Here is a 13,950-nt window from a genome sequence, read left to right as displayed (position 1 = left end):
GAGCAGGAGGAAGACATTTTACCTTTAACCCTTGAAGAGAAGGAAAAGAAATGACAGAATGAATGTGATAGTGCCCAGGACAGTGAGAATCTGACAGATGGTAAGTATTTAGTTTGTTTGCTGCTGCCAAACATGACATAAAAGAAAATCATTTCTGTGCTTGCTAATATTAATTTGATCCATTATCTAACTACCCAGCTGAATATCCAGAATAGTGTTTTCTAAGAAATATTTGAGAAGTCCAAGAGTGAGCTCATAGAAACACACATCATGTCTTTCCCGGAAGGACCTCAGAAGGTGACATGACATTTATACGTGGAATTAAAGCAAAGCTCAAGAACTACTGGAATCTTAAAGAAGATATAAGCTGGGTTTCTGGGATGTTGGAACAGGAAACCTTAAACCAGATCAAATCCGACCACAAGCAGATGCTCACTGGTGGTGATATTACTGTCAAACAATAAGATTTACATACACCAAAGTGAGGCAGTCTGGCTCATTTTATCCAGTGACTACTGCAGGCACAGACCTAAGGATTAAGGGCTCTTTGGGGACCAAAAATGTCTTTGGAGCTGAAAAATAAGTTTTTCTCTGAAATATAAAAAGGAATTTGCAAAAATGAAAAATAATAGATGTTTACCAAATGCCTACAAAAAAAGACATGTTAACTAGTCAACTGCATTAATGGTGGGTACATTTTAATATGGTTGATATGTTAAGGGGTGGAGGATTCTCTAAAAGAAAAAGAGCCTGTGTGGGACAAAAATCTAAAAATGACCCTGAAGGCAGCTCTACTGTCTTGAAAACAAAGGTAAGCTTTGAAATATGTGAAAGACCCTTTGAGCCTTAAATGATGATTTACATTCTTATGGAATTCTGAAGCTTTTGTATGTCTATTGCAGAGATTTAGGCCTTTTACCTCTGTGTTTTACCCCATCTATTTCAAATTCCTAGTCAAATTCCACCCCTCACCCTCCTCTCCCCCCCCCCCTCCCCCCCCCCCCCTGGCCCATGGTTCCTCACCTAATTATAAACGTAGAATCCTTTTGAAGCAAGCCCTTACTGTGAAAGTGAAGTGCGGGGCACTGTATATCCTCTGGCTGCCCCTCTATCCACTACCCACCCCCTTCCATTCTATGGGATGTGCTGGCAGGAGAGAGTTTGGGGTATTTACTCCTTTGGCTCCTTCCTTGCCTAGCTGTAGTTTGGCTGCATCCTTCTTCTACTTGTGACCATGCTCTTGTTGAGGACTCCTTTCCTACAGGTACTCTCTTTGGGTTCTGGTAATTGTTCCTTTGCCATGTTTTTAGCTGGGCTTTCTACTCGTGCTTTTCCCAGGGCTCTTCACCATCCCCTGTTAGTGTTCATGAACCTGCCCACACCTTGTAATTGTCCCTTTACTAAACTCTCTTCAGTTATGCTATAGAGTTGCATGTGTTTCCTGCCTGACTGTGTGACCTAACCTAGTTGTATAGAGACAATTATAAAAACTTGTTACAAATACCATATGATATCACTTATATGTGGGATCTAAAATATGACGGAAATGAACTTATCTACGAAACAGAAACACTCACAGACATAGAAAACAGACTGTGGTTGCCAAGGTGGGGAGGGGCGTGGCAAAAGGAAGGATTTTGGGAGTTTGGCATTAGCAGATGCAAACTATTATATATAGAATGGGTAAACAACAAGGCCCTACTGTATAGCACAGGGAACTATATTCAATATCCTGTAATAAATCATAATGAAAAAGAATATGAAAAAGAATATATATGTATAACTGAATCACTTTGCTGTACAGCAGAAATTAACACATTGTAAATCAACTATACCTCAATAAAATAAATTTTAAAATAAAAATTTCACTCCCCCCTAAGCTAAACAAACCTAAGCAATTACCTTCATTACTGGATAATTGTTTCAATTTCCAATAGACTTCTTCCTTACCCCTTCTTCCCTACAGGCTGGATGTATTTTTTACATTAAGTTCAGACTGCTATTCCTTTCCTCCTCCCTCCCTCTCTTCTTCTCTCCCTGCTTTCTTTTCTTTTCAAGTGATTTGTGAGAGTCTTCCATGTACCAAGAACTACGGGGGCTACAGAAAACATAAAGTCCTTCACTTAATAGTTGGAAAGACAAGAGAGCTATGTAACAAAGCAAGGGAGATGGTGGAAGGAAAGAATCAAAATGATTGGTACACTAAGTGCCCAGGAACCCAGAGATGGAGGAGCGCAGTGTAAGGTGAAACAAAAACAGAACTTCTCATGGAGAGGATAACTTTGGCAGGAAACTTTACATTTCATTCCACAAAAAAAATTGAGGTATTTCAGCAAAAGTGGATACAATGATATAAGAGAAATAGAAATAAAGAATAACTTTCAGAGAAAATAGAAACAGAGTAGAAAAATAAAACCATGTCAAAGAACAACATAAACTCACAAACCAAGATGGAAACTCTATTTACTATAGATGATCTTCAGGTTAGATGGTGAACTTCCTGAAAGTTAAAGAATAAAGAGACATGATTTTCAATCTAGAGGGGGAAGCATACCAATTCCTTGGGGAAGTGCAATTTTTTTAACATTGAATTTTAAAAATTTATCAGGCACAACTTTACAGAGAGGGTACTGAGTGATATACAGAACATAAAGTGCTTAATAATGTATCTATCACAGATGTAGTGACCTAATTTATATGTTGATATTTTTGGTGGAAGCTTTTAACGAAAGTCAAGGGCATAACATTAAAAGGCAACTCATAACTGCAACTGAATGAGGAGTTGATGAGATATAGTGCAAGTTTAAAAAAATGAGTGGGAGTGGGGCTCCACCCCCTGATCTGTAAGTAGGATTTATCATATTCGAAAGATCTTTGGTAACTATCATGTCTCTCAGGTGTTCCTTTGATAGGAATTGAAACTGAAAGCCAGGAGTACTCTGGCTAGGATCCTGGTTTTCTGTGTGATTGACTGACAAGTGATTAACATTATTTTTAAGAGTTTTTAACAAAACTTTTCCCTGTTGTAAAGTTTTTCACATTTTCTCACTGGCATTAACAACAGCCACTACTTTACACTTACCAAGTAATTTATATTTTTGTAAGTAAATCCACTTCCAGTTTGATAATTATGCTCTTGGATTGTAGACTATTGATGTAGAACAGTCCTTAGAGACATTGAATGAATCTTCTCTTTGTAAAATGTGTAAGAGGCAAGCAAACATCCTGGGGAAGGTCAGCATGAAATGCAAATCTCTCTCAGTGTCAGAACTTGCTGCCACAGGAGAAGGCCAAAGGTTCTAGCTACACATTGTTTTTCATGAGTTCATGATACAAAAGGGCTTTGAAGATGAAGCCATGTCACGTGTCAATGTTAGAACCAGCCAAGCCAAGCTGGCTGCCTCATACCTCTGTTTCTAAGAGTTTTGTTTAAGACTTTAGGGGATAGTATTTGGCAGTGGGTATGAGCAGGAATTACCACTAGAAAAAGATATTAAAGGGATTTAGTCAGTTTAAGCATTTGATCCTTGAAGTTCTGAGGGTCAGAAGGCTGTGCATACCAGTAAGATAAATCCAGTAGGGTGAAAATTGTTTACGTGGGTTCTTGACACTGAAGGTTTTAACATTTGTGGGTTTGACACATTGTAACACTATAGAGCCATGGCAGTTAATTTGGGGGAAATGTGAATTTGAATCATGTGTATAATACAGCTGTGTACCAGAGTGTCACCTACTAATAAGTGAGCCTATAGCAGATCAGAGACACATTAATGTGTGGTTTTGTTCTCTATTTGTGCCACATAGAATTATATTAAATGATGGAAAAAAACTCTTGTTCTAAAAATTTGTAATAGGAAATATAAACTGGACATATCTTATATGTCTGCCAATAGGGAGTATTTATACTGATACAATAGACCATTTGGTAGCTCTTGAAAAATCAGAATAATGGTGAAAGGGAAACTGCTTTACCAGAAATTACAACTTACTATAAAACTACAGCAATCAAACTGCCAGGTATTAGCACAGTAATATAAAAATAAATTATTAAATAGAATAGAGTGTCCTGAAATAGATACAAGGAAATCCGAGGAATGAATTTATGATGGTTTAGTTCACAATGGTGCTGATATAATTGAATATTTATTCAGAAGAAAGCACCTTGGGACTTACTTGGCGGTCCAGTGGTTAAGACTTCACCTTCCAATGCAGGGGGTGCGGGTTCGATCCCTGCTCGGGGAGCTAAAATCCCACATGCCTTGTGGCCAAAAAACCAAAATATAAAACAGAAGCAATATTGCAACAAATTCAATAAAGACTTTAAAAATGGTTCACGTAAAAAAAAATTCTTAAAAAAAGAGCACCTCATACCATGTAACATAAATCTTAAATGGATTAAATATCTAAAAGTAAAAAGAACATAATAAAATATTATAACTACCTACATAAAAATATTTGTGGAACCTCACAGGTTGGACAGGATATCTTAAGCAACATGGGAAACTCAGATGCCATAAACAAAAGACTGAGCAAGTCACCAAGTAAATAATTTTGGATGGCACGATCTACACTAGTCAAATTCCAAAGACAGAGGGAAGTCCTGTAAGTTTCAAAACTCTCTAAGCTTTGAAAGAGAAGAAAGCAGGCCCTGATATCCAGAAGCTGGTTGGGCACTCCCAGCTCGGTCTGTATCCTCCTGTTGAATATAAACAAGATCACAGAACATTAACACGAACAGGGCCACTCTGGGACTATGATGGCTCAAGACAACAACAAAACCACCCCACTGTCTTGTCTGAACACAAACATAAACACTGTCCAAGCCACATAAATGACCCAGAAGTCTATCCTGGCTAATATGAGTGACTGCTGCTTCTTTACTACTTTATAGCTTCTACCTCTATTAATTCTTCCCGCCCTATAGATAACATTTATTAAGATACCCAAACATACACTCACCTCTGCCTCCAATTCACAGCAAGGCTTTGTTTCCTTAAAATTCCCTAAAGTCACCTAACATAAGCCCAAATCCTAAGTTGTTTCAAACTCCCTGTTACTGAGGTGCCCTGTGCTTCCCTACGGTATGTGGTCTTTGTTGCAACAAGCAATAAGCCCAACATGTTTAACTTTGGATATGCTGCTAATAGTCTTTGGCTGGAGAGTATTGATGTCATATATGTTTATAGATAGCTATATACACGTGTGTGTGTGTGTGTGTGTGTGTGTGTATGTGCACGTGCACACAGCAAAAATCCTGGAAATACAAATACTGAAATGTTAATAATAATTGTCTCTGAGTGGTAGATGATGGGTTAACTTGATATTCTTATTTTCTGCTCTTCTATATTCTCTGAGTTTTCTACAATAAAGATATTGCTATGTATAATAAGAGGAAAAAGCTATTTAAAATAGAGAAATACACATGCAAGGAATTTCTTATCCTTTAGAAAAATTCCTTTAATGTGTTTGAAAAAGATGGAACATTCGTGTTCAGAAATTATAGCCTTACAATGGAATTAAATGAATCTAATATTATTTAAATCATAATCCAAATCACAAAGAACAAATACTTTTATAATGGAATATAACTAGATTTTACTGATTTCACTATAGACACTGTGAAAAAACCACAACAAGAAACAGGAGGCGATGGCTCACAATAATTAATATCTTTTAATTCAACTTGTTCCCTGATAATTCCTCTCCCTGCTGTGTCCTTCTGAAAGGTTTTTTCAAGTTGATTAATTCATCAGGTTGCAATATTCCACATCTTTATTCTGCAAGTAGTATCTGATAAATAAATATGCAGAAACTAATGCTACATCTCCAGTTTTTTCCTTAACATTATCTCATACAGAAAGTTCCAGATATAACTCAATATATTTCTCTTCTTAGCCATTCTATATTCAATGATTCCAGACCAGTGACCCATTTAAGAATAGAAAAATGTAATAATATTAAAATAGGACTTGGGGGTGAGGCGGATAGTTCACCCCATTGTCTTATTGTCTTGAAATTCCTATAAATAAGTGTTACCTCCTGAGGACCTTCTATTAAAAGAGTTTTTAGAAGAGTAAAAGACATAAACTTTGTACTAAGGTAAGAATAAGATTAACTTTTTTGCAGTTCCAAATTAATAAATCCAACAATTTAACTTAATAGTTCATAATAGCTTCAGAAATAGTGTGGATTCAATTCTGCTTGCTGGTTAGACTGGCTATGAGATTGTGGGTATGAACAGAAGTCACCCTTCTAGAAAAGCCAGAGACAGAAAGACTTGGGTTTGACTCAAGAATATTCAGAACTGAGGGATCTTTAAGTATGGTCCATCCCTTAGCCTGACCAAAGATGGACCATCTTCTCACTGTCTGCAATGCCTTCTTTGTATATAATCCATGTCTTTGAAAGGAGTTTGTATGATATTCAAGAAGTTGTGAAAGGAGTTTGTATGATATTCAAGAAGTTGGACCTGAGAGCCTGTTGGGACAGCTGGAGCATGACATACGGCTGGAAGAGGGGAAGAAGAGATGAATGGGGTTGGGAAGAGATCCTTCTTTTCCAGGCTAAAGCAGGGAAAAATCCCCAGCCAGAGACATGGTGTAGCTGGAAGGTATGAGATCTGGGTTCTAGCCTAGTTTTATTTCTATCCAGCTGTGCAATAACCCTTCTGGGCCTATATCTGACAAGGAAGGGCAAGAATGACCATCTTTGAGTGACAGGAAGACCAGGTAGGGAGGCTGTCACATCAGTCCAGAGCATGGTGAGGTCAGTGAAGATAAAAGAAGAGGTCAAAGTTGAGAGATGATTATGAGTTGTTAAAAATTAGAGACCTTGGGGCTTCCCTGGTGGCGCAGTGGTTGAGAGTCCGCCTGCCGATGCAGGGGACACGGGTTCGTGCCCCTGTCCGGGAAGATCCCACATGCCGTGGAGCGGCTGGGCCCGTGAGCCATGGCCGCTGAGCCTGCGCGTCCAGAGCCTGTGCTCTGCAACGGGAGAGGCCACAACAGTGAGAGGCCCACATACCACAAAAAAAAAACAAAAACAAAAACAAACAAACAAACAAAAATTAGAGACCTTGGAGTGAGGCAAATGAAAGTAAAGATGATCCCAAGACTTCTGGCTTAAGTAAGTGGGTTGGTAATAATGCCTTTTACTGACATAAGGAGAGACACAAGCTTCGGGAAAGGTAAGTTCTGATATAGGCAAAACTGAGGGGCTAGTGGGAGATTCAGCTGAGGTGCAGAGTAGATGGTAGAATCTGGAGCTTATAATGGGAGTCTAAACTGGAGATAAGCCTTCAGCAGCTCTTGGCTCATTTGGTTGGCACCTGAAACTTTGGGAGTGAATGATCTCTCACTCAGGAGAACAGGGAGGTCTAAAAGAGAAGAGAACTAGGATGGATAACTGAGAAAGTGCAACAGTTAAAGGAGAAGGAGACGTGCAAAAAGATGGAGAAGGAAGAATAAGAGGAAATCCAGGTAAGAATGGTAGCACAAAAGCCAAAGGAAATGAATCCTTTAAGAATGAGGGAGAAATGAATGGTTCCAAAGGTTGCTGGAATGTGCCATTTGGATTCGGTGTCATTTTAACATTAGGGAGATGTCGGTCCATGAAGTGGTGGGAGATGGAAGTGTATAAATCTCTTTCAAGAAATTTCTTTTGTGAAGGGAGGAAAAAATAGAAGGGTAGCTGGAGGATTTTTCATAGAAAATAGAAACATCCACCAATTCTTCCCAGAGAAGTGTGAAAAATCAGCATCTACATCTATGATGAGTCCTTATCTGCTTCAGGTATTTAGCTCAGATTTTATATCGAATGTCGGGGCACACCACCTCACAGCACAAGACACACGGATGCTTGAATACATAAGAATATGATTCCAGAGACATGTCACATCGCACTTGCTACTGCTTGTAGACAATCAACATTTTAACTGGGTTTTTAATACTGAATGAGTAATGACTGATTACACGTTGGCTCATTAAAAGCCTCCACTGGCAGTGAGTGGGTAGGCGTGGCAATCCGCTTAAGGGGTAGAGGTAACACTGAGGCAGACCCCAGAGCTCAAAAATCAGAGAAATAGGGTTGCTATTAGGAAACAGACTTGAGCATTAGACTGTTCCTGGATGGTAGATAGATTTTCAGTTACCTTAATGAGACAGAATGGCTTTCAGGCTAGAGTAGAATGCAAAGAAAAAAAGACTTCTAATAAGTCATGAGCATGTTGTTCAGAAATGCAGTGCAGTAGGAGTTACCAAGGGAAGCAGTGGCTCTCCTCATCCTTTCCAGCACCACCTGAAAGAAGGCAGGCAGGGCACACTCTGTTGGGCCACACGTTCTCAGAACCCTTATCATATTGTGAAGATAAGCCGTCAGACCATCTGAGCCTAATGATAATGAATTCAAACTTACCTCTCTAACTCCATGCTCACCAATCAACCTTTTGGATCGTAATTCTCCTTCCTTTGTAGCTTGCTGTAAAACCATATTCACATTTTAAGTAGTGATTAGTTTCAACAACATGTCATCTGACACATTGACAAATGCTGATAAGTATAATTTTATTGGTTTTGTTTTGTTTCTCTCTGGTTTGCAGTTTTTTTGTTTCCTAATTTTATAAACATAATGGACATATTTAGTTTAATATCTGCATACATTTAAGTTATCAAGTATTAAAAAATAATAAATTAAAAATTCTTGGGACCTGCAATATTTCTCTCTTAATAGGTTTGTTTATTATTAACAGTGTCACAAATTAAAAATCTAAATGATGCTTAGAACAATCAATCCACTTTATGCCTAGGAACCACAATTTGACTAGATTTCACTTTTTTATCACTTCAAAAATTAGTGTTCTTTTCTTTTCAAATCCATTGAAAAAATTAATAGACTTTATTTTTTAGAGAAGTTTTAGGTTTACAAAAATATTAAGAGGAAAGTACTGAGAGTTTCCATATACTCCTTTCCCACACACACCTTGCTTTAGTGTTGTACGTTTGTCACAACCGATAAGCCAGTATTCCAGGCACTACAGTGTGGAATCAAACCTCCTTCCTGGAGGTGGGCGGGCCCAACACTTTCTAGAAATGCTGGAATTTTGTCTAGTACTAAAAAAGAAAAAGGTATTTGTAATTGCTGATAGAAGCTACACATATGCTGTATTTTAAACGTGTTCATTTTCAGAAGTATTTATAAACAATAACAATTTTCTTTTTACTGCAACCTTCCAGCATCTAGTAACCACCAATAGGTTCCCTGAATTTAATAAAACAAAAACAAAAGCAAAAGTAAAAATAAAACCTATTAAGGTAACTTCCTGTCAAGACTCTTGACTACAGTCATCTTGTTAAATTCTATTTTCTTCACATAGAGGGGTGAGAGAAGGAACTGACAGGAGAAGAAACTTGTTTTTAAGCTACAAATTCTCATGCTTTATGGTGGATTTTGTCAGAGTACGGATTTCCAGACTAAACAGCCACATCCTTAGAGAGTATACTATAGGCACAGATTTAAACAGAATTAATATCGATGACATTTAGAAGTGTACATGTAGACTTCGATGGCAAATGGACCTAGCCTCCTTACCAAAAAATGATATTCTCCACATTTTTTTCCTCTCAAATTCCAGGAGGATGTAGACTCCAATCTGATGAATTTTGTGGGCTTCTATCTGACATATTTGATTGAACATCATCATTATACTGGGGGGAGGGTGAGAAGCTGGAAATTTCAGCTCTCATAACAAATTTGTTAAACTAAAACCTTAGTAATCTATCCAGGATAGTAGTAATCCATTTAAGAAAAAAAGCTGATAAAAGAAAAGGTTAAATAAAGAAACAACAGTAAAAGTGTGTGACGGCCACATTAATTGCTGGATTTTATTTCCTAAATTTTGCTAACAAAGCAGTATTGTTTGATCCCGACCAAGGCTGTGCTAACTTGTTCTTTAGAACAGTGGTTGCCAGCTGAGGATGATTTTATGCTGGGGATATCTGGTGATATCTGGAGACATTTTAGTTGTCACAACTGAGGGTGGGTGTGCTAATGTTGTCTAGTGGGTGGAAGCTGTGCGTGCTGCTGAACATTCTACAATGCACAGGACTGTCCCCACAACAAAGATGGATCTGGACCCAAATGTTAATTGTGCAGAGGTTGAGAAGCCCAGCCTTAGAGGAATACACCACGAAAACCACATTTTCCTTATCTTTAAGTAACTTTAGTAAGAATATAGATATCCTGTAGAATGCTCTTCTCAAAACCCAAGCAAAATGCAGTTTCCACACAGAACATGTTCTGGTCAATGTACATATAAGCTGAATATTTTTTTAAAAAAGATTTCTATTAAATTAAAAGACATAGTAGAATATATTTATTGCATCTGTTTATGAAGCATCTGCATAAGCGTATTCACCAAGTAAAGCACACCAATGATACCCCCCCTTGTTTATGGGATACGTAACAGGACACTGAGTCATGATTTACTGCAGTTTATGTTCTATCAATGGGTAACTGATTAGAAAGTTGTAGTTACTTCTGTTTAAATATATAGCTATTGCTCTGTCCTCTGGCTCACTTTAAAAACTGGTGCTTCTGAAAGCTTAAGGTTCTATTTTTATTCTTCTTATTTGGCTCTGACTTGTGTGACTGTGTTCCTGCCCCTCATTCTCCTTGGCTTGGTCACACTGGACTGGTAGAGAATGAGAGTGAGAGAGAGAGAGAGAGAGAGAGAGAGAGAGAGAGAGAGTGTGTGTGTGTGTGTGTGTGTGTGTGTGTGTGTGTGTGTGTCTGGGATGGGTGGCAGGGTTGCAGATAAGGCTCAGATAATTTCTCTCTCAGGATTATCTTTGCTCTGAAAACCAGAATTTATAATCTCACAAAATCAGATTTTCCTTTTAGATATGTATTCTTAATTAAACACACAATCTCTTCCTAGTAAAACTTAAAAAACAAGGAAAATGATATCTGAACATGTTGGGTACTTAAAAATGTTTTTGTCCAGGCTTTAGCTCAATTTAGAATAAAATTATTAAGTGTTCTAGTTGTAATTACTCTAAATGCAATAAAAAATATTGTTTAAAACAGTGACTTTAACTCAGTTGTTTCTCCCTGAGAATGAGAGCTAAAGTAGATCAAAGTGAAATCAAATAATATATTTTTTAAAAAAAGCATTAATTTATATGAACCATTTAGAAGAAATCATTAGAAATATGTAAAAGCTTATTTCAAAAGAGATCATAACAGAAAAATAATTTGACTTCATTTCAATATAATAAAAGCTAAAATTTGTGAATTGCCTGAAACTGACACAGAGCTTTCCTTGAAAGCAGATATTATGTGGGTGGACATGTTGATAACCCTGTTTGGAGTGTGCTACCGTCTTATGAGGTTGCCTACCTATGAAGTTTAAGATTCCACATGCTAAACATGTCCAAATGACCTTTTATGTTCTATTTCGCCACTACACAATTTCATACTCATTCCATACAAAGAGAATGTCCAACTACGGTTGCATTTTTCTAGAGAATGACAAGATCTATGCCAATTAACTGTCTCTTTTCTAACATAGGGATAATTTGTCAACAACTACTATGTGCTATATTCTCAATTATTTTATCATTCAGCTGAATCATAGACTGCTAACAGCATTTCCATATTAAAGGGCATTGAGGCTGGGACTTTTAGGGGCTGAATAAGAGCCTGTGCTTGGGTATACCATGTTTTTAACTGACTCTATTTGGAGTCCTACCGTAATATTTTTCTTTTCTTCTCTGTGGAATAAAGAGAACATTTTATGACCGCCAAGTGTGTACTATTCCCAGCAAAGAAAGTTCTTATTTGCCTTCTTCTTCCCAGGAAATTTTCTTTAAATTTTATCCTGAAACTTGGCTGGCCTCTTGGTCACTTGGCCCCCAAACACCAAGTCCTTGGTAATATCATCTGCCTGTTCTAATGAGAAAACCAAGGACGTACTTGTGTATTTAACACCCCTTAGTGATCAGTGAGAGCTGGTAGCACTTTTAGAGGTGGTTTAATTTATAAAATCATTCACAGGCAAGGAACATGAGGGATAGAGATTTTAGTTGCCATAATCCTCTGAGCTCTTCTGTGTCAGAGCTAGGATTAGAATTCAGGTCTTTAGCACTTCAAAATAGTAACGTTTAAGAGGAGTAATACAGAATAGCCCATATATTTAAAACAAGTGCTCATTTCCATTTCTGTTTGAATGCAAGATGATTAAAACAGGCTCAAATGCATGATATATTTTTATAAAATCAATGTTCCACTATTTTAATAAATATTATTAAAGCATTTCAATTAACCTGTAAAAAGATACAAGACAACCTCAACAAAAAGCCTATGTTTATCCAATTAAAAAAGAGTTCTATGCCTCTAGGTTCCTCAGAGCAACATCAGAATAGGGGCTGAGTTTTATCTCATCTACTTTATCTCCAAATGGCAATTCTCGATTAGACATGTAAAGTCACATCCATCATTAAAAAATTAAAATGACAGTGAACCTTGGTTATAATTTGCTTATTTCCAATAATGTACTATACAGCCAATGTCATATAATTTAAATATCAATGATACTAATTTTTAATATATGTGTCAATGTTATTAAAATAGCCATATAAACTTCGTACTGTGTTTGGAGTCAAAAATATACTTTAATGCTTCTAACATGAAAAACAAAGTTTCCTTGGTAATCTCTACTTACAGAAATGGCAGCAATAAACATTAATAATCGTCTAAAATTTAGATTAGTTACTTTCATTGCAAAACGTTTAAGTGATCACACCGTAACTCAAGTTTTTAGGTCACTTGAAACAGTATGCTCTGGGAACTCATTGGTAAACTTTCCAAAGGGCATTTAATGCTGGCATTGACTTGTTGGCTATTTATGCTCGTTGGCGGGGCATACAACCCTGAGTATAATTGCAAGTGGTTTCTGATTTCCCGCCACCCCCCGCTCCACCCTGCCAAAAGAAGCTCTTAATGCAGAGAATGTTGTCTCCATTCTGAATAAATCTTTGGCATATTTTCAAACAGAAAAGCACTTTAGTCATTATAATCTGCCTGACCTACTATGGCCCTAAGAAACTTTGTTGGCTAGCACTATGGGCTTAGAACATAGAATAGAACATACTCTTCCGGAAACTATTTTGCAGAGTTCTTGGTGGCATTGCTTAAATACCACACGTTGTCAAAACTGTCTGATTAAACATGTAATCCCCGAACCTAAATTCATTCTCAAACAGGACTCTACAGATTTCAGAATGATCCCTACCACTCTAACTTCTTTTACTGTTTCTACTATAGAAATCTGTCAATCTATCTCAATATTCCTATGACAGTGTTGAATTTTTCCATTTTGAATCTTATAAATTTGGAGCACAGATGTCACCAACATGAAGTTACTGCATACAAGGCTTGAAGTCTTTAGAAACCAAAGTATTCTCTAAAACAATGTTCCTCAAACTTTAATATGCATAAAAATGACCTGAGAATCTTGCTAAGACGTAGATTCTGATTCAGTAGGGCTGGGGTGAAATCTGAGATTCTTCATTTTCAACAAGCTCCTAGGTGATGCTGACGCTGCTAGTCTTCTATAGCAAGGCTCTAAAAGACACACCAGATAAAATCAAGCAGTTGACTTATGGCAACTTATTCTTTAAGATGTGTAGTTCTAAAGCATTTGTGAAAAATATTTTCCTCCTACCTTATACTAACTCTTCACTTAAAGAGAATCAGGTGTGAAGGGGAGGGGTTGCCAAGTGTGGACACACAATGGAGAAATGTTCCTCTTTTCTACCAATCTGAAACTTTGCAGGTTGGCTCAAAGAGGCTAAGTCTTAGAGGCTTACATGACCATGTCTGCATACTAAACTGGAGGAAGCTGAAGCTTCCTGAAGCTATGCCAGGTTTATCAGCGTCAGCTCCGATGGAATG

The 13,950-nt window shown here is 37.4% G+C and overlaps 1 pseudogene; it reads right to left on the bottom strand.

Moving 5' to 3' along the window:
- LOC114896569 overlaps nt 1–8,487 on the bottom strand; it is a 20,352-nt pseudogene extending 11,865 nt beyond the window's left edge.
- Nucleotides 8,488–13,950: the final 5,463 nt, after the last annotated feature.

The sequence above is a fragment of the Monodon monoceros genome, unplaced genomic scaffold (assembly GCF_005190385.1).
Source record: "Monodon monoceros isolate NGI ecotype Baffin Bay Population unplaced genomic scaffold, NGI_Narwhal_1 Super_Scaffold_16, whole genome shotgun sequence".
NCBI classification, from domain to species: Eukaryota; Metazoa; Chordata; class Mammalia; order Artiodactyla; family Monodontidae; genus Monodon; species Monodon monoceros.
This window is presented reverse-complemented; position numbering and strand designations above follow the sequence as displayed.